This window comes from Ambystoma mexicanum, chromosome 2q (assembly GCF_040938575.1).
Source record: "Ambystoma mexicanum isolate Mex_15411 chromosome 2q, UKY_AmexF1_1, whole genome shotgun sequence".
Classification (NCBI taxonomy): domain Eukaryota; kingdom Metazoa; phylum Chordata; class Amphibia; order Caudata; family Ambystomatidae; genus Ambystoma; species Ambystoma mexicanum.
The window spans coordinates 666935132-666955661 of NC_090924.1; the positions used below are offsets into that span (position 1 = coordinate 666935132).

General features: G+C 43.3%; 1 non-coding gene across 1 annotated transcript; it reads left to right on the plus strand.

Moving 5' to 3' along the window:
* Positions 1 to 4193: 4193 nt before the first annotated feature.
* On the plus strand, positions 4194 to 4300 carry LOC138570478 (U6 spliceosomal RNA). The gene has a single exon (XR_011303525.1). It is a non-coding gene; the product is annotated as a U6 spliceosomal RNA (small nuclear RNA).
* Positions 4301 to 20530: the final 16230 nt, after the last annotated feature.

Consider the following 20530-nt stretch of genomic DNA (forward strand, 5'->3'; position numbering starts at 1 on the left):
CATTTCGAAAACGCTGACACAAAAGGTCTTCTTTCCCTTCATTGGCACATGCTCCAATAATATTTATAGCACTTGGCAACAACATTCTTGACCTTTGAACACCCTCTTGGTCTCTGTGAAGGCTCTCCCTGCCCGTTTTGCCTACTTTTCTACATATCATCAGCCAGTAGAGCTCTAATAAGCACGATCCCCTTAAGACTATATGCTTGCCCTCCCCACCTACAATTCCCCCTTTCAATCCAGTTTTGAAGCACACACCGCCGACTGTACTTGTACGTGGCTGCGGTCTCTGTGCTTTATTCCTATCCTTCAGGAAATGTATTGCAACAATTGAAACCTTGGCCTGCCATTACCTACGGTGGCTTCACACGGCTTGTCCGTCCACAGCCTCGAGACTACCTGTGAACTTCTGCATTAATCGTGAAGCTCTCCAGTCTGTTCTGGCACCTGTGTAACTGGTCCTGGCAATTGGCTTTCTTCTCCAATGTGTGGGCACACCAATGCGCTTGAGATAACAAGCACCGCAAGTAAGTGTTCTGACCGTCGCCATGAGAACAAATTAGCATTAACAAATGCCCCATTGCTATGGGCATCCACAGTACTAAACCCACTCACTATACACTTATGTAATCCTATACAGGGTCCCTGATTAGGAGCCCTGATGAAGGCGGACTTACCTCCACTTACCACTGCCGAAACGTGAAGACTACAGGGAACACTGGCTAACCTGTACTTCAGCTTTTTGGAATCCCTGTTGCCAACTAGCACTCAATCACGTCGGCAATTGATCAGATATCTTACATCGAAAGACCCTGTATCATTTATTGATTTTCCCACCAAATGACTCTGCCATATTAATGATGTACTAATGTACCAAATGAGGGGATTCATGATGCAATTAATTTATTAGTAAATTGCACATGTACTTATATTTCTTCACTCACATCAAAAAATGTCTGTATGTTAGTGATTTTATTTTGAAGCATTATTTATCTTGAGTTGTTTGATTCTACTCTTGATACATGAAATTTGCCTTAACTATTTGATTATAACCTGCGGATTATCTATAATCATCTGCAACAACTGAATTTCTAGAATTGTTTTAACTTTTTCGTGTTTTTGTCTGTTATCACATTCAGCAGTAAAAGCACTTGATTTAATCTCCTTAATTTTTAAACATCTCTCATTTATTGCTCACATGATTTCTTGTTTCTTCTCATGTTTAGAGATAACCTCCCTAGTGGGTGGAAATATGCATTTAGCGGCTGAATCCTTTAGGGATTGTTAGAATTAAGCAACCCATTCTTCTATTTCTAAATAGCCCAAGAGACCAGGCCAAACAATTGTATTGACCTGTCCCTCTTGAATTTCTGTGGTTAAAACAGAAACAGCAAGGGTACATTTCTTGTTTAACACTCCTCGGATCATGTCATAAAATGGGTGGAATCCTTCCTATCCCATCACACCATGAGGATCTTCTCCATCATGACTACCTTACCTCCTGCCCCAGTCACCTGCGGAGTCCCCCAAGGGTTCTGCGTCTCCCCTACACTCTACAATTTCTTCACCAAGCCATTGTTCTACTGACTTCACAAATTAGGAATTACCTACACCAACTACGCTGATTATACTCAGATACTGGTACCTATCCCTGGCAACCACTTCCACAACTCCAGTACACTAAACACAATCTACCTCGCCATTCAGGGCTGGATGGCTCTTATCTGCCTAAACGACGACAAAACTGAGATACTACTCATTGGCAACTACTCTGAAATTAACAACCTATCCAATGACTACAAAGCCTTCATTATTGACGTTAACACAATCTCCACCTCCAAAGAGGTTAAAACACTTTGAGTGTATCTAGACTCCTCACTCACCATGACCAGACAGGTCAATGCTTTCGCATCGGAGGCAAGCTTACACAACCAAGCTAATCATTGCCAGCAGACCCTTCTTGACCACTGATAATTGAGCAATAATACTATCCAGAATTGACTACTGTAACTCTCTATTTGCAGGCTCCAACACCAAACATATAACAAAATCTCAAACGAATTCAAAATAATGCAATAAGAGCAGCGCTCAACATTCCTAGAAGGGAGCACATCTCTGCTGCCCGACAGAAACTCCACTGGCTACTAATAAGGGAGCGCATAACATTTAAAATCCTCTCGCTCATGCACAAATGCCTGTCAAAGAGCGCCCAAAGCTACCTGTCGATGCAAATCACCAGAACCCAAACCATCAGGACCACCAGATCTGCTTACTCCTTCTGACTTGACATCCCCGCTTCAAGCGGCAAAAAGCCGGTGGCAGTAGCTTCCCAGTGATCTCAGCTAAACACTGGAACACTCTGCCACTGCACAACTGTTTAACATTAATTAACCTGATCCCTTGCGTGCTACCCTGTACCCCGGCATGACCAATGTATGATAAATGTTTACTCAGAATTCCACGGCAAACCCTCTGTAATTCTGTAACCTTAAGCATCATGAGAAACTATGTGTAAACAGCATAACCAATGTACCCGAAGATCTGTATTGTAAATACATGTATAACTGTAACCATAAGCAATATAAGTAATCCTATATAAGCAACATACTCCTGTAACCAGCGCCTAGATGCCCCCGAGCAAAGCGTGCTTAACAAATGTTAAAATAAATAAATACATAAATAAATGAAGTCTATCAGTCGAGCACATGAAGGGCAAGGACTTTTTTTGGGCTTTCACACCTATGATCTGCCTGTACTCAAACATAAAGTGACAGCAGCATTTGTTTTATGTTCCATTTGATGGATAAACATGACAAACATGACATTCCTGATGTACTCCAGGCAGGCAGTCAAAACAGAACTTAAATGTATTTTGTAAGGGAAACTATTCGGCTTTAGCTTCGAGTAATAATTAAGTATTTGGCCGAAGCTGAACATCTTCTTTTCAGCTGGAATGTATCTGAATGCATCCTCTAAGATGAGTTTCGGTTCTGAACTGCTGGGACTTCCAGAGGAAGCGCAGAACCAGGGTAATCAGAGGGAAGGTCACCCGCCCTTCAAAGTGCCAGTGCATCAGCTGAGCATGCATTTACCAAGCTTTGGGGGATGACTGCTGTCAACAATGTCCGACACCTGATGGTCGTGATTTGAGGCTAAGGAATACACATTTAGACAGGTGAAATGGGGACAGAGGGCCTGATTCAGAGCCCATAACAAACATAGCATGGAAAACCGACATCCTCCCCTCCTGTTTCCAACACCATCATTCTGAGATGGGTGGAAGCACTGGAGAGGAAATGACGTTTCCAGCAATAAAAGCTGCTAAATTCTATCTTTGCAGGGGAAACATGTGCTCCAGTGACTTAGTGAGCATTTCCCACAAGACTGCCACGTTTCCTATTCAAGAACGTTTTCTTAAACTTTCATTGAACTAGAAAAGTGGTGCTGCGGTCTGAGAAATGGTATCTACATAATGGGAGAATGGGTGCTGTGGGGTTGAAATGCACCTCCAAGGGTACCGCTAATCTCTGCATCTTTTGGCTGGTACAGGAAGAGTGTTCTGGCCTCTGAATGCAGTCCTCGCCAGTCCCTCGCATGTGAGGTGGTTGGCAAGGATATTGCCATGCCGTAAATCACGTCTTTGCAGGAGTGTCAGGTTTCGATTATTGCTGCCACTTCCGTAATACATCGAAATGCATGTCTTCATGGAAAAGTGCCTCACAGTACTTTTACATTTTAACATACACCTCTGAATCAGGCCCTGATTAGCCAGAACAGTGAGGAGTGCAGGAGACTATAGTAAGCAAGGAAAAAAGCTTATTTTGCATCTCCAGAAATCAGACTCTTGATAGATTCTCCTGAATGTCCTCCAACCAATGGCAGGTCTCAAAGCCAATCTGTGCCAGTGCTTTTCATCAAATGCCCCCAGACTCCTTAGTTAGCCCCTTGTAACCTGACTGCTATGAACATTAACTATGAGTTGTGGGCATCCGCAAACACCACAGGAGCAGCCTGAGCCTGTCTTCATGAGGTATTGTCACCGGGGCACAGGTTATGGATCGGAAGAAGAGGAGGAACAGTTTCGTCCAAGGGTGGAAGGTTGATGATTTCCCTACTCCCAAAGTTCCGAAGATGAGGGGAAACTGGTAACCCTGCAGGGCTAGTGTCTTCTATGTGACAAAATGATCCCTTTGGTGCTCGCTTCGGCAGCACATATACTAAAATTGGAACGATACAGAGAAGATTAGCATGGCCCCTGTGCAAGGATGACACGCAAATTCGTGAAACGTTCCAAAAGAAGAAAAAAAATAATAAAGATTATCCCTTTGAAGGGAAAGGGTGTAAGAGCTTGACCCGTAGCTCTTAGAACTTTATAAACTGTTGATTGTGGGATGGGGGCCCTTTAAATTTGAAATGTTTTTCCTTGTATAGTGTGTAGTAATTTCCTTGATGTCGGATTCAAAGTAAAATGTGGAAATAGTAGGAAACTATAATTGTCATTAGTACCCGGCACGCGCTGCGCACCGGGAATGCAACACGTGGATTGGCTCTTTTCTGAGCCATACCAAATGGTATTCCCATGTACGCCGTGTGTACCGGGTACTCTGTTCCCGGAAAGGGGCGTGGTAGCCCCTTAGCCAATGAGGAAGCTCGAAATGGTGCATTCCCTGCTCCGAGCCTCCCCATGGCTGGAGGCTGCCTTCATCCCCCGCCGGGGACTCAGGTACGTTTTTTTTTTTCTTCATCCCCCGCCCCCACAAACTTTCTCCTCCCCAACCTCCCAACCCCACTTACCTTCTTTTTTCGTCTTTTCTTAGAGCGAACGCGCTGGAAACACTTCTGTTCCCAGCACGTCCGCTCCCGATGGCCGCCATGGAAAGGGAAAGCAGACTACGTTTTCCTTTTCCCTGCGGCCATTTGTTTGCAACTTTTTTTTTTCTGTTTCGAAACGCGGTGTTTCAAAACAGAAAAAAATGCCATTAGTACTCCGGTCTAACGGGCTGGGGTACTAATGGCAATAAGACCTGAGGCAGCAGGCCAATATCACCCACGGTAATGCTCCCGGGGCATTACCTGGAGCGGTATTGGCCTGCCGCCTCGGGTCTTATTGCCGCAGTGTTGAACCCTTTATATGCTTTCCAGGTCAGTAACAGCTGGTCACAGCTAAGAACGTGATAATACATGATTGCTTCATTGAAATTGTTTGATGTGACTGTTGTAGTTGTTAAGATACAGAAACAATTTTGACAGTGTTTAACCTTTTTAGGATGTATAAGTCTAGTTTGTCCTTTTGAGGGAAGACTACTGCAACAGTTTCTACCTGCACGTCCATTAGTACCTACGTGTTCTACTCGAGGTTTCCAAAAAAAGGTGCCATGCTAATTCTTGGAATCAGACCCTACAGACCACGTCATCCCAGCCCTGAAAGCCCTTTATTGGCTCATAGTAGAGGGCTAGATCTCCTTCATAAGCACCTGTAACATCACTGGGCCTTATTGTCCTGCCAGCAGTCTTCAGAGAATACTGTCTCCTCCATTTCAGTAAAGGATTAAGCCACTCCTTGTCAAGCAACACTCTGCCGGTGGTGGTTACCCCCTCTACCTCTCGACTGAATCGATGGCTGCCTGCCAGTTGCTTGCAGTCCCCTCACTTAAGGCCTCCCAACCTTTCCTGACACTGCAACATGGTCCTTTACACCCGTGCTTTGACAACCGTCATGTCTCTCTTGGTTGGAGATCTCTGTGAGTTCCTAAGCATGAGCTTGGCACTCAAATGATCTTCACTTTCCTTTTGCTTTGCTTTTTGCAGTCCTATGGAGTCTCAAGTGTGAAACTCTGACTCTCAGTGTTGTATTTCGGGCACCTATTTGTCTTTTCACCTCTCTCTCACCCCCCCCCATCCCCCTTGCACTTATCTGATCTGAATGTGTCAAGACTGTGAAGATGAGTTCCTTTTCTTCCTCTTTCCACTTGGGGCACCACAAAGTGAATGTGCTGAAAGATGCTGTCTTATATATAAACATAAATACATACATAACTACATACACATGAATCCAATGTATGTCTGCATACGCTTTTGTTGTTGGCTAATCCCCACAGTGGGGTTTCTCAACACAAACATACCGTTTTGGCTACTAAATAATCTGTAACCACAGCAGATGCAAGTGTTTTTCTTGATATTTATTGGACACGGTGTCCGGTCATTTGGTCGACTGCAATTTGGTCGACACCATTTGGTCGAAAACCAAATGGTCGAATTTTTTTATTTTTATTTATATATGTGTTTGGTGGGTTTTCGTGTGGGAAAAAAAAGAAAAAAAAGGGGGTTGGGGGGGGACCCCCCCCGGACCCCCCCAAAAAAACCAAAAAAGGGGTAAAAATAAAAAATAAAAAAAATTCGACCATTTGGTTTTCGACCAAATGGTGTCGGCCAGTTGTCCAGTCGACCAAATGTTTTCGACCAAATGACTGGCAACCATTGGACACCATTCCCAATCAGAGACTGGTGGGCATAGCTGAATGGGTGCAAGTTGTTTCCAGCTGTGAGGTGCCATGCAGGTTATGTGCCTTAAATGAAAAACCCAGAAGTGAATGTTGAATATGAAATGCACTTCGATATATTTCCTCTAGAACCCTTTGTCAGTAGACCCACTGAACGGGGTTGGACTGGAAGGAAAGTCACTGGGAGACTGATGCAAAATAGAATGCTATCACATGTTTCACTGCAAAATGCCCATTGTTCTCTGATAATAGCCACAGCAAACGGAAAACTGAGTTAGGCCAGACGGAAGCATTTTCAGCAGAAAAAAGGCCATTGGTCTTTTGACACTGGCTGTATAAATAGAAATCTATTTTCACATGTGTATTTTGAAAGAGGAATTGTGAACTGGAGTGCATAGCTTCACACATTTATAGTGGGTTATTACATTTTGACCTGTGAAGGCCTTCATTATATAAAAAGAGGAATTCTGAGTGCAGCCATGCCTTTCTAGTGGCATGAGACAGAGTTTAGTTTGCCATTTCTGTCCCAGAAAATCATAAGTCATGTTCCCATGTTGTGTGATTGAATTAATGTTCTGTGTGCTATACAATTGAAAGCACAAATTCCCTAAACCTAAGACTACTAATTCTTAATACAACCCACCAAAGAGTGTATTTTATATACAGGCATACATTAGAAGCCACTAGCCTCATACACATGTATAATAATATTATATGAATATGGAAATATGTTTCAAATCCATACATGTATATGCTTGATGATGAATTTCCTGTGAAACCATTCTCTGGAACAAAAACGTATAATTGATATTGAAGTAAATAATGTACTGCCATTCAACAAAAACCATGCTTAGTAGCCACTGGCCGACAAGCGGTAATGTTACAACTGAATTGCATAGGCATATTATCGAGATTTTTACAGGTAGATAATTTGTTCTTTCGTTAGACAGGCTGCCTGTGATTGTATAACATTGTTAGTAACATCCCCAGCATAAAGGTAGGAGACCATGTTTGGTTTTGATTAGTGTTTTAATAAAAATCGAGTATTAAACCAAATGACTGTTTATTTCTTGTCCCAGAATACTGAGGTGGGACTGTAGTTTAGTTTATTATTTGTAGAGCTGCTCACCTAAACCTGAGGTATCTGGGCACTTGAACTTAGGTAATCTTTACGCACGCATACATAACGAGACAGTTGAGACAAGGTTTGTTGACATTGGTTACAGATTAGTCAACATACCAACAGCAGAAATAAATACAGCGTGGCAACAGCAGCAATGGAGCAGTTTGCACAAATAAATGGTGGATGCGGTAGGAGATCAGTTTAACGTTGCTGGGCAAAGAGCCAGGCTTTCACTTTAGATCTAAAGGTCCAAACAGAGGGTACAGCCCTGATGTCTGTAGGTAGGGAATTCAAGCACTTTGCAGCTAGCTCAGGGAAGCTGGACCCACCTGCAGTTTTCAGTTTGAACTTGGGTATGTTAAGGCAGTGTGAATAGAAGGATCTTGTAGGTCTAGAAGATAGGTTCCTGGTGAATTTGTCAGACAAGTATTTAGGGGCTGTATTGGACAGGCATCTGTGTGTGATGACTACTGTGCGCAACAAGATTCTCTCACGCACTGAGAGCCAGTGTGCGTCCCTTCTCGTGGCAGAGATATGATTGGAACGTGGGATATTTAACGAGGGTCTAAGAGCATTGTTCTGGAGAACTTGTAATTTATTCAGATTGTGTTCTGTGGAGCCTAGGAATAATGTATTGCAGTAATCCAGCTTGGATAAAATCAATGCCATTGCAAGTGTAAGGTAGCTGTTAGTGTACAAGTAAGGTTTGCAGGCGTTGATCAACTTGTTGGTGTAAGCTGTAGTTGAGGATGTCATGTTAACTTGTTTTTTGAGGGAGAGAGTGGAGTCTAAGTAGACGCCTAAAGTTTTGACATCGTTGGCAACTTTGATAATATTTCATCAATGTTGATGGTCTTGTACCGTGCATCCAGTCTGTTTAGGCGACCTGGAGATCCAATGATCAGGAGCTCTGTTTTGTTGTCATTTAGGCAAAGACTGTGTGCTGCCATCCAGACCTGGATTTCGAGGTAAATATCATTTAGCATTTTTGAGTCTTTATCGTAGCAGCCAGTGAGCATGGGTGTCATCGGCATAAGGTCTGGGGATGCTGTTGGTACTCTTGTTCAGAGGAGATTTGCCTAGCATTTCGGTGCTGGACTGCCCCAGGGAAGGACAAAGACTGATATGTTTGGGATATTTCTTCTCTGTGAAAGATAGTGAGCTAAAGACTCTGGGTAAGTCTCTCGTAACCAGGACTAATGTCTGGCAGAGAGACTCCCAGGACCCCCCTTGTCAATTTGCATATTTGCATATTTAAGTAACTTTGGGTCTCACCCTAAGTTACTAGGGGAATCCAGACGTGGACCCCTTGCTCATTATTCTTAGAGCGGCACAGCTCCTCCCTACTGATGAGGTCCAACCAGACCGAAACACGTGTCTGGGGATGCTGTTGGTACTCTTGTTCAGAGGAGATTTGCCTAGCATTTCGGTGCTGGACTGCCCCAGGGCAGGACAAAGACTGATATGTTTGGGATATTTCTTCTCTGTGAAAGATAGTGAGCTAAAGACTCTGGGTAATTCTCTCGTAACCAGGACTAATGTCTGGCAGAGAGACTCCCAGGACCCCCCTTGTCAATCGGCATAATTTGTACATGTGACACCCAGGCTATCAAGTCAATCGAAGAGGAGCTTTGTAAAAATGTTGTACAACGTAGGTGAAACACACAATCCCTGAGAGACTCCACAGTAGATCGGAACTGGATCAGCAGACGCTGTGGGTGCGAAGACCCTTGTTATTCTATTTGAGAGAAAGGAATAGATCCATGTGGCAGCGTTTGGAGACAATGATGTATCTGAGGTCAAGTGCTTGGTAAGGATCTGATGGTCAACGAAATTGAACGCTGCTGAGAGGTCCAGCAGAAGGAGAATGGCCAGATTGCCTTTGTCTTTTGCTTCATCCATTTGGATTTTCAGATCCAGCAGGGCAGTTTCAGTAGCGTGCCTCAGTCTGAAACCGGATTGACACAGGCCCAATTGGTTGTTGTCCTCCAGGTGTTTTTGGATTTGAAGATAGGCAGCTCAATGAAGTATTTTTAGGAGGAATGGAACTGTCATAGTGGGTACGTTTGGATCAAGATTTGTTTTTTTGAGGAGTGGCATAACCCAGGCCTCTTTGAGGTTGTGATGGACTCAGCAACTTTCAAAGGGGGAGTTGATGAGGGCAGTGATGAACGGGGCTAGATCTTTTGCATCTTTTGCTCCTTCCTAAATGACTGAAGCTGGGCCAATATATGTACTAGGGGGTGTTAGATTAGTATTACCATGAGGCCTTCCCCCCTAGCTACACACTAATTGCCCAAAACAGACCCTCCAAAGGTGCTGGACTGGCAATCCTTTAAAAACCCCATTTCTCCATCGCACTCTTAGAACCCCAGACATTCAACGCTTCCTGTGAACCCCTTCTGGTAAAACTTGCATTACCAGCGACATTCACCCACAGCTTCCTACTCATCTCCAGACACCCTGGATATGACAGACAATTTGCAAACAATCTCTATGACTCTATAGCTACAATTCAGGTAAAGCACCCATCCCTTACACTCCTGGGAGATTTCAATATCTGGTTTGAAATGCCCAACCATGACCCATCCGCTGGTTGACAGTCTTGATGCACTCTAACTCTCCCATCATACCACCGGTCCAACTCAATCAGGCAGACATGCCCTTGATGCGATTTTCAGCTCCTATGACCTGATCTGTATATCTAGTCCTTAGCCACTTATCTGGACAGACCACTTTGCCATCCCTTTCTCAATCTACACATCAGCCCCTCCTCCTACAGTGCCCTCTGACCCCTCCTCTGTTCACAAATGCTGAAACAAATTCAAAGTACTCCACAACTTAGCTGAGCCCTACTACTCCATCCCCCCACAAAGCTGTTCTGTGGTAGACCCTTAACCATCAAATCTTTTGACTCCTGGCTTGAAATATCACTAATGACACTCACCTCCTCGTGCCCTACAACCTCATGCAAAGGACCATCCCCCCAATTGTTTCACGCCTCTCCTGAGGACACTCAAAAATAAAAATAACTCTCTTGAATGCAAATGGCGAGCATCCAGAACCAATCTCAGCACATCCATTTTCGCCCTCCACAACCATAATTACAAATCCAAGATCGGAACAGCCCAAAAAAGCCTATTACAACAAACATATTCTGACCTGTGGCAGCAGCAGCAAGGAATTCCACTAGATAATCTCAGAATTCGTGAAACCTACCTGCATCTCTGCCCAAAGCACTCCCACAAAATCACTCTGCCACTCCCTCTCTCTACATTTCTACAACACCGCACTTGAAAGGACGACAACACTTAAGTCCAAATTGTCCTCACTGAAACCCTACCTTCATCAAACCCTCTTTATCCTATTTCCCCGACGCCTACTCGACCAACCTTGGACTCTTTCAAACCTATCTCCAGAGATGAATTCCTTGATCAACTTACAGCCAGCAGACCCTCCAGATCACCCCTCGAACGCTGCCCTGCCTCTACGTGCGCAGTAGAACTTGCAAGAGCCATACAAAATGACTCCCTCACATCTGGTATTTTCTCAAAAGCCTTTAAAATAGCACATATCAAACCTCTTCTAAAAAAGGAATCCCTCGACGCACTTAAACCGAATAATTACAGACCTATCTCCAACACCAGATTCCTAGCAAAACTCATTGACCGGATGGCATACTCCCAGCTCAACTACTTTGTAGAATCCAACAATCGCCTTGACCCTAATCAATCAGGCTTCAGACCTTGACATGGAAAAGAAACCGCTCTGATCTCAATCTGGGATGATCTCAAGATCACGACAGACTCTGAGGGTTGTGCAGCACTGATACTCCTCAATTTCTCTGCAGCCTTTGACACAGTCAACCATTCAACCCTCCTTGACCGCCTCCACTCCCTAGGAATACGTGGCTCGGCACTCAAATGGATTGCCTCTTACCTCAGCAAACCGTCTTCCTCTCCACTTTTGTCTCGACTGATTGCCCCATACACACTGGAGTAGCCCAAGCTGCATGTCTCTCTGCTCTCCTCTTCAATCTCTATATGATCACTCTACCAGTAATCATTCATGCACGCAACCTCTCCTGTTACAACTACGCAGACGATACCCAAATGATTATAAGAATCCCCCAGACAAGCAGCAACCATTGTCCTGACCTTGAAGCTCGTCTACATGATATTGATCGATGGGTGACATGTAACCACCTCCTTCTGAACCCTGATGAAACTGAAATCATAGTGTGCAGCAATACCACCCTTCTCCCCCAACCCCTCCCATGGCTGCCCTCCCTCAGCCCTCAACTTCCTCCCTCCTATATAGTCAAAATGCTAGGCTGCGCTTTGGACTCAGGCCTTACCCTCTTCCAGCAGATCAATAATGTTTCAAAATACTGTGACTATCACCTCAAACCTCTAAGACGCATTTTCCCTTACCTCTCCTACCCCAACAGACTTGCTGCTGTTATGACTATTGTCATGTCAAGACTGGACTATGCCAACTCCTTATACTTGGGAGCACCAGCATACCAACTCAAGAAACCCAAAACGCTGCTACCAAACTCCTCCTTGCGCTGGGACAGAGAGACCACATCTCTCCCACTCTTCTAACCCTCCACTGGCTCGCAGTTGGATGAAGAGCCACCTTCAAGACCCTATGCATTACCCACCAAGCAGTGCACAAGACTGGCACAACGTGCCTCCAAGAGAAGAGAAAACCGTATCTCGCATCACGCACCCAAAGATCAAGCGCTGCCCTCTTCCTGGTGATTCCAACCTCTAATTCTGCCAGGATCGGAGGAACTCATTTTTCAACCTTAGCCCCAACTCTGTGGAACTCACTCCTCCCACATATTCAACACACCCATGACTACATGGCATTCCACAAAGGTCTAAAAACTTGGCTCTTTCCGTAATGGCGATTATGACCATCTAAGACTGCTGAGAGCTTGCAACCTGATAACAAATGTTCAGAGAGTCCCCGAGCAATAACGCCACTGAATGTGGCTATTAAGTTAAGAATACATTTTGCAGCAATCGCAAACGTGGACCGGAAATCCGGAACAGCAAGCTTGTTAGATCGATCCTCCTCCCAGACACTCACCTCTCATATCGACACGCTCACTCTCTACTCTACACCAACACACAATTAGAGCGCAGCTACACCCCTCGATCAATTTCGGCCTAGCTGTTCAAATACGAACAATACTTCATGAACACATCAACACACTGATAAAACGCAGCTATACCCCTCAAAATCTGCCTAGCTGCACACATAAGTGTCCTACACAGGCCTAACACAGCCTGAACACAGTCCTGGTGACCATCCTGCACACATTCAACTGATATCAAATACCACCTCACCTAATGCTAGAATGCAGCTACCATCTGGCAATCGCTCCAGCTGCACACATAATCGCTTCACCCAAGCACCCTATGTCACCTTACTCTCTCGACTGACCTGCACTACGGTTCCCAAGGGCGTTCAACCTACCACTTTGAGGTAATACCAATGATATATAGAACGCTATTTAAATGCCAAATAACAACATAACATAACATGCTCCATACAAGTGAAGGTTAGGCTAAGATATATTCTAGAAACCAATATAATTGCCTTACTGTGCTGTATTGTTCCCCTCCACTAACAGCTGTAATCAAAGAACAAATTCTGCTAACAAAACATACCTGCCTAACTAAGTGGGTGCGGAGACATCTTTCAGTAAAACACTATTTGTTAAACAATTTAACACAAGCCACTTGATTCACGGTCAAATGGTTATTAGAGATGACCATGCCACACACTGCATGGAGCAAGCAGGTCTGACTTCCACTTCTACCCTCTGTTTTGCTCGTGTGACTGTCCTGGCAGTGGTTATTCAATACACGATTGTGAGAGAAAGAATCTATATGCATCCTTTGCTCTGCTGTATAGTTCTCACTTTTTGTTTATCACGAAAGCAGTTACTTGCTCATTTCATTTATTAAAACAAATCACTTGATTGTGATGTTTTACTTTTTTAGAAGCAATAAAGCGATGATTATGTAATCTCATCTTGTATTTGAAATGTATGATGTTTTTTGCATATTTTGTCTTGCAATATGCTTTAGCCAGCAATACAGTTTACAAATGTAGTTCTGCATTTTTTTTATTTTCTGCCAGATTCACGTTGGAAATTGATGAATTTTGAAAATGGAGTTATGCTTCTCAGTTTTTCTTCAGCACAACTATATTTCTTTTCTACATCACACATAGACAGTACATGTGTGCTATATTTTTCAGATGAAGTGACAATTGTTTGGAAATGTCATCCATCAAGGCTACATAGCAGGTGAACAAACGTTCCCATCAGCAAAACCAGAAAACACTGGACAATGTCACAACCTTTCATAGTGGCAAACTCTAGATCTCCACAAAAATCACTCCAATTTTGAATTTCCTGATCGTATAGGTTATGTTTGAAACACAATGTGCACACATAGAGAGTAGCATTGTCTCTCACTACAATCGCTGTCCCTGGTGCATTTCCCTCCTTCTTAGGGTACTAAGTAGTTCCCAGAATCATGTGTTGTTGATGTCTGGACATAGATGAGTCACAATGTGTGTCTAGCTCATGAGCATTACATTTCCAGACTTCAGTATGTGAGTGGTCCTGGAGACCAGGAGCCTCTCATGTACTGCTCATGTACAATCTGTGTTGCTCATATTCCTCCACACTATATGCTGTTTCTTCTAAATCAGCACACTCCTCTCTCTACTCTGTGCTTTGTCTCTCACAGCGCATCAGTAGACACATCAGCACTTCTCCCCTTGTGCAAATGAGCCAGTGAACTGGAAATCCTCCTCCTTGGACTACAATACTTTAGCATTAACCATTAACTGTTGCTCATCAGATGATGCTGACTGTGACATTGATGCTTTCACGTTCCCACACAATCTTCTGGGCCGCCAGAACACAGAGCATCGTCTGAGCTGATGTAAATCGCCTATGTCTCTCATTCCCCTATTATGTTTAGTTGTTACAGACATTTTGGCATGATGGGAATTTCTCGTTCCACTGACATGTTACATACAAGTTTATCATAAAAATTAGTTGTTGGGTTTCTCTCCTATCCTAGTAGATGTACAATTAGTTTTAGTCATAAATGGTAGCTCATGCCGTACCTTACAAGCCCCGAATGTACTTCCTTGCCTCCAAAGAGTTTTTCTTTGCAGCAAGTATATTTTATCTTCACAAAAAGATTGGTCCAGTCAGTCGCAGCCCCTAATTATAATGAACTTTTACCCAAAATAAAACTAAAGCTTTCTCTTTAAAACAAGTAGTTTGTCTCATCCCAAAAAAGATGACACATTGATTTACAGCTGCTCAATACAATCTCCTGCAGTCTCTGAAGAATCATTAGGCTTTTTTCTGAGACAAATATTTTGTCTCACCACAAAAAGTGTCTCACTCTGTTATAGACACTGAAAATAAACTACTCTTCCCTCCAAAGAATTCTAAGAGTTTTTTCTTCCTAACACATATTTTCCCTCATCAGAAAGTATTTGCTCACTCAGTTACAAAAACTGAATACAATATTCCCCTTCCACCAAAACAACACCTTTTCCCATAGTACAGGTATTCGCTTCGCATATTACTTTATCATCAAATAAAGATAGTAACTGATCTGCAACCCTGAGTTTAATTTCCCAAAGCCTCAAAATAATTCTAATAGTCCCATTTACACGTATTTGTGCCAGAGTTAAAAGGACATGCCCTGAGCATCACGGATGTTTTCCTGCTACCTCAAATCCTGATTACCAAAGCCTAAATCTAGGAGAAATCCAAATCTGCCTTTAGAATCCCCGAGATGCACTTCAACATATGTCTGTGACATACCCTCCCTCGACTGGTGCTTCCATCTCACTGTCATGAGTCCTGGACTAGCCCCTCCAACCTGACCACCCTCCACCATTACGTGACTGCTTCACGTGACCTGCGAGCCACAACTTGTGAGCCACAACCTGGCTTACCTATAGTTTGGACTTTCCATCTTGTCCCCAAGACTCCAGCTCTACTGTTGCATTGGAGCCGCTGTAGCATTGTGTGGGCAACTGCTTTCTGACCATTCCTATGCCAGTGCTTTCATCTCTGTGGGATATTTTTAGGCAATGCCGCAGGGCCACCCAAGGCGAGGCAGAGTAACTGATGTTACCATCCGGCAGGCCAGGAGAGGGGCAGCTCCCGCCCCCACGCCTGCTCCTCTCCCCCACAAGCCACAGAGACACGCAGTCTCTGTCACACAAAGCCGAGGAAGGGTGAGGTGTGAACAGTCACCGCACCCTTCCTCCAAACAACAAGGTGCTAAGCACTTAAGGAAAACCAACAGTCAGGCAGGGCCCAGGTTCAAAGACCTGCCCCCTTCTCAGGGGCCAGACATGTCGGTTATCCGGCTGGGGGCTGGCGCACAGCCCCCACTTCTATACACATCAAAGGGCTACCCTGGGTCTTATAAATAAGATCAGAATGCTGTAAGAAAACACAATTGGTTTGTGGACCCTGAATGGGGACCCAAACTAACATGAGGTTCGCTGTTCACTCAGTGTCTTCCGCACTTTGCTTCTGTACCACAAAACCCTCCTACCCTACAAATAAGGGAGAAGAACAACGAAAAAAAAGTACAGGGCACTGTACGGTGTCCACAACGAGTCGTGGGACATGAGAAGGCGGCACGGGCCGGAGAGTGTAACCTCACGACCCGGTGCCCAAAAGTATGATATTATTAGGATCACATGATTGTTGTTATCTGCATAACCATATCTGTACAATTAAATCTTATGGCCTTTTATTGCCAACACTTGACCAAATGTTGTGAGACAAATTATTTCGGGTGAGGGTTTGGGATCGGCCGACAATGATATGATGCATGCATATGGGTTCATCAGTTAGACCCATTCCAATGTGCCTCACTACATCACTTTACTGCAATGGTGAAGGAAACAGCCCAAAATGACCGCGCTGACTGCTGGGCACACCAAAATCTTTAAAAATTGCGTTTGTGTCACAATCAGAAAAAGGCTGCACACCCTGCCACACACAGTTCAGGGAGGGTGAAAACAGAGTCCTCACTGCAGGAGCATGTCAGTGGGCTCTGCCACAGTCAACATGAAGCAAAGTGAATGACACAGCATCATTGCGCTGAAAACCCGAAAATACCTTTTAAACTGACATTTTCCTAATCTTCAAAAGTGCTGTTTTTGGTGCCAGATCCATTCATTTCTACTGAATCATTGAGATTAAATGGCCCTGCAATGCCTAGGATCATCCAGTGAGGCTCAGAGGAACCAGACCTTATTGGAATGACAGCTCCTACAAAATGTATCTATGAAAAAGAAACCTAGGAACCCTTGTTTTAATTTTCCAAGGGGAAAAACATGGCTTTTTCTTTGCAACAAGTATCAGGAAACAGCTGTCCAGCGAAAGACTATAAACAAATGCTGAATACTTTTAGTCATGCAGAAAACAACTCAAGGGAAGAACTAGTGCTGACTAAAATGTGTATTTGCTGCAGATAAGCCATGCTCTGCCTATAAGCAAACACAGGGGTTCTTGTTAAAAGCCTCTCAAGGGTGGGGTCAAATTGCATGATGTACCAATGTTTCTTAACAACATTTTTTATTCAGTGGGGCTCATTCGGAGCCTGCCGGTCCGGAAACAATGGTGCCAGTTAGCTTACTGGCACCATTGTTTCCGGACAGGCACACTACAACTCTGCGGGCGGGTGCCGTCCCGCCCGGCAGGTCAGACCTCCCACCCGAAGAGTTTTCACGGAAGCACCGGGACCGTTATTAATGGTGCTGGTCTTCCGTTGTCCTGTCAGACTCTATGGGAATGAGGACTTTCAATTAACCGGCACCTGACTTTCCGGTCCGCTGGGGTTGTAATCCCACGGTGTTACCAGAAAGTCAGGCGCCAGTAAATGATTACGGGTCCGGCGGCAACCCGTCGGTATCACCAGAATGGTTACTGCTGGACCAAAATGAGGCCCTCAGACTCTGTGTTGAATAAGTTGTAACATAAACCAATGATGGATGCGTTTCAACATGTTATGGTGTCAATAATGACTCTCTTGTAGGATGGTCAACGTTTAGAGCTAGCTCCTTTACTATGTCCGGGTCATTTTCCCTCTCTATAAATTTCTCTTTTAATCTTTCAGGCTGCACTTCATACTCTTCCAGAGACAAAATATTTCATCGATATCTCATGAACTCGCTCAAAAGAACACTGTCGGGCGTACGTTTTGGATGAAAACTAGTCGAAAGAGGAAGGCTGTTCCAGTTTGTTGGTTTAGTAAAGATCTTAGTTCTGAGTGTCTGAGTTTTACTATACATTTCGACATCAAGGAAATGTGTGTTGATATGGCTATACGTGGTAGTGAATTTGATATGGGGAGGCATTTGATTCATCATTTCAAAAGAAATGCTCAAGCTCATCTTGTGGACCTCTCCACATTTCAAAATGTCGTCCTTGTTTCTGTATTTGAGTATTAAAAGCATCCCTTACCGTTCTGTTTTAAGTGCACCTGCAGCAATACAATCCCATATATACAATTCCCGTATCATGTCTGTGCAGTGGGAATAGAGCGTGTGTAAATCCATCCTTAGCATGGGAACTGTGCTTGGCTTATTTCGACTGGACAGCCGTTTGAACTTCATTGCAGTGGCTGATGTTGCATGTGCCCTAGGCTCAAATTCAAATCCTGAAGCTGCCCGAAACAGTGGATGTGTTTTAATGCTATGTACATTTTCGTGTTATGGTGTGTGTTGTGAACAATTAAATGAGCGCCAAGCCCAGTATGCACCATGTATTTCGTGATTCGATTCAAACATATAACCCCTTTACCACAGAACGGTTTAGCAATTTTTTTTAAACAAGTGTGCATTCCTTTGTTCCCAAAATGCTCTCTGCATTTATGGAAAGCAGGCGTGAACCCTCACTGGTGTTCTTTGTCACCTTCTTGTTTCTCATAGGGGTGTTTCAAAAGAGTACAGTATACGTGTACCAGACTGTGCATCTTGGAGTGATTGCCTTCTATTAGAAATTAATTCATCTGGTTATTATATGTTTTGATAATGTGATTTGCTCAGAAAGATACGTTTAATGTTTTATTATGACTAACATATGCACTGGAAGTGATTATTTAAATTAACATTTTTAAAGAGTCCAACATCTGTCAACTAAGAGCTTAGATCAAAAGATGTACGAATTCCTTTTTAAGTATATTTATTCTTAGTTTTTTTTAGACTCTATCGGATTCTAGGAAACATTTTGCAGCTTTAATTTGTTTGACACTGTTTGGGAATATTTTCCATCTGATGGTTAATTAAGCACTTATCAATTAGCTTGTGAATGACAGACTCATACATTAATCACTGAATTATGGCATCACATTTGATTAGGCACTTGAAGTTTTAAAGCCCAAAAACATAAAATTAATTTGAACATGCATTATATTGTACAAGATTATTACGTATTAATAGAATTAGAATAACAGCCAGTCAAGAGAATTAGCCATGTATGTTGCAAAATTAAGACTGACAGAAAGTATGCAATTTATATAAAAATGGGCACACGTAAAAGTCCAACCAGAAAGTAAATTTCACCTGATTAGTGTTACTCATGCGGGGCTGGATTTAACATTATGGATTTGTTTCTATTTATCTGAGCCAAGTTTGCTTTATTGCAGTCATTCATTAACAATATGGTATCAGGTAATAATGTCCCCATACATAATGTCGCCGGAAAAAAGCCATTGGCAACATTATATGTGGTCAAATTATGCATGGGGACGGGTTGCAGGGAGGTCCTCTGCTCCACATGTGTCCCCCGCATGTTCAATGTAATAATGTCTCTGCAAAAAACGGAGACATTTTTGCCAGGAGACATTTTTGTGGGGACATTATTACATGGAACCAACAATATACTAAATATACTATGAATATCAGACACGTGAACAATATACTCATCAAAAGAGAGCAAAGCACAGATGTAAAGCTTTTTTTTGTTTAACAACTTTTAGATTCCGTGAAATAAACTAAAGCATACATTATTCTTATGCCAACTAAAATCATCAAATAGCAGGTAATATGCTAATCCATTGACTCAATTCCTGTCCAATCGACTGCACTGTGTTTTTGTTAACCAAATGTACTGTGTAAATTGGTCGCAAAATAAAGGGCCTCTCACAGAGTATAAAATGTATTGTTGTTCAAGTGTGAGAGAGCTAACCGGATCTAAACTACTCTATGGGCCACATTACGATTTGGCAGTATTCCGTAAGTAAACCCATTGAAATACCACCAAACTCAATTACTGTTACCAACACTTGCTCATGTGGAGTTAACACGGGTTTAAAGTGGCGGTAATTCCCCATTTCATTTTTGGAGTCCATAGCATCCTATGGGGATTTTTTAAAGTTTACCGCCGGCAGAATTGCTGTGCAATAAAGCCGATAGTTTTTGGAGGAAAAGTGTCAGATTTACCTCTAGCAGCAAGTTAAATGTGAATCCATGACTTTTCATGACCACAAAGTAATTCCGCTGGTGGTAAATCCGCCAACACGTATGCGGGAAAAGTGGCAGAAACAAAATTACAGCCACTTTTTTCCCACACTGCCAAACTTGTAATGAGGCCCTATCTTACATGAGGAACCAATGTTGTATTGTATGGTACTTCTTTATTTTCAGCTCAACAGTCACAGGCCCTCACTGTTGGGAAGATATGTTTATTTATCTTTCGATTTGTCTATTTGGGGAAGGATGATGCTTGTCCGATGGGAGAATCAGCACAACTTTGCCCGTGTTGAAGCAGGTGAGAGGGACTTTCTCTGCATCTCCTTACTGGATGATAAGTAGGCATTTTGCCAATGGG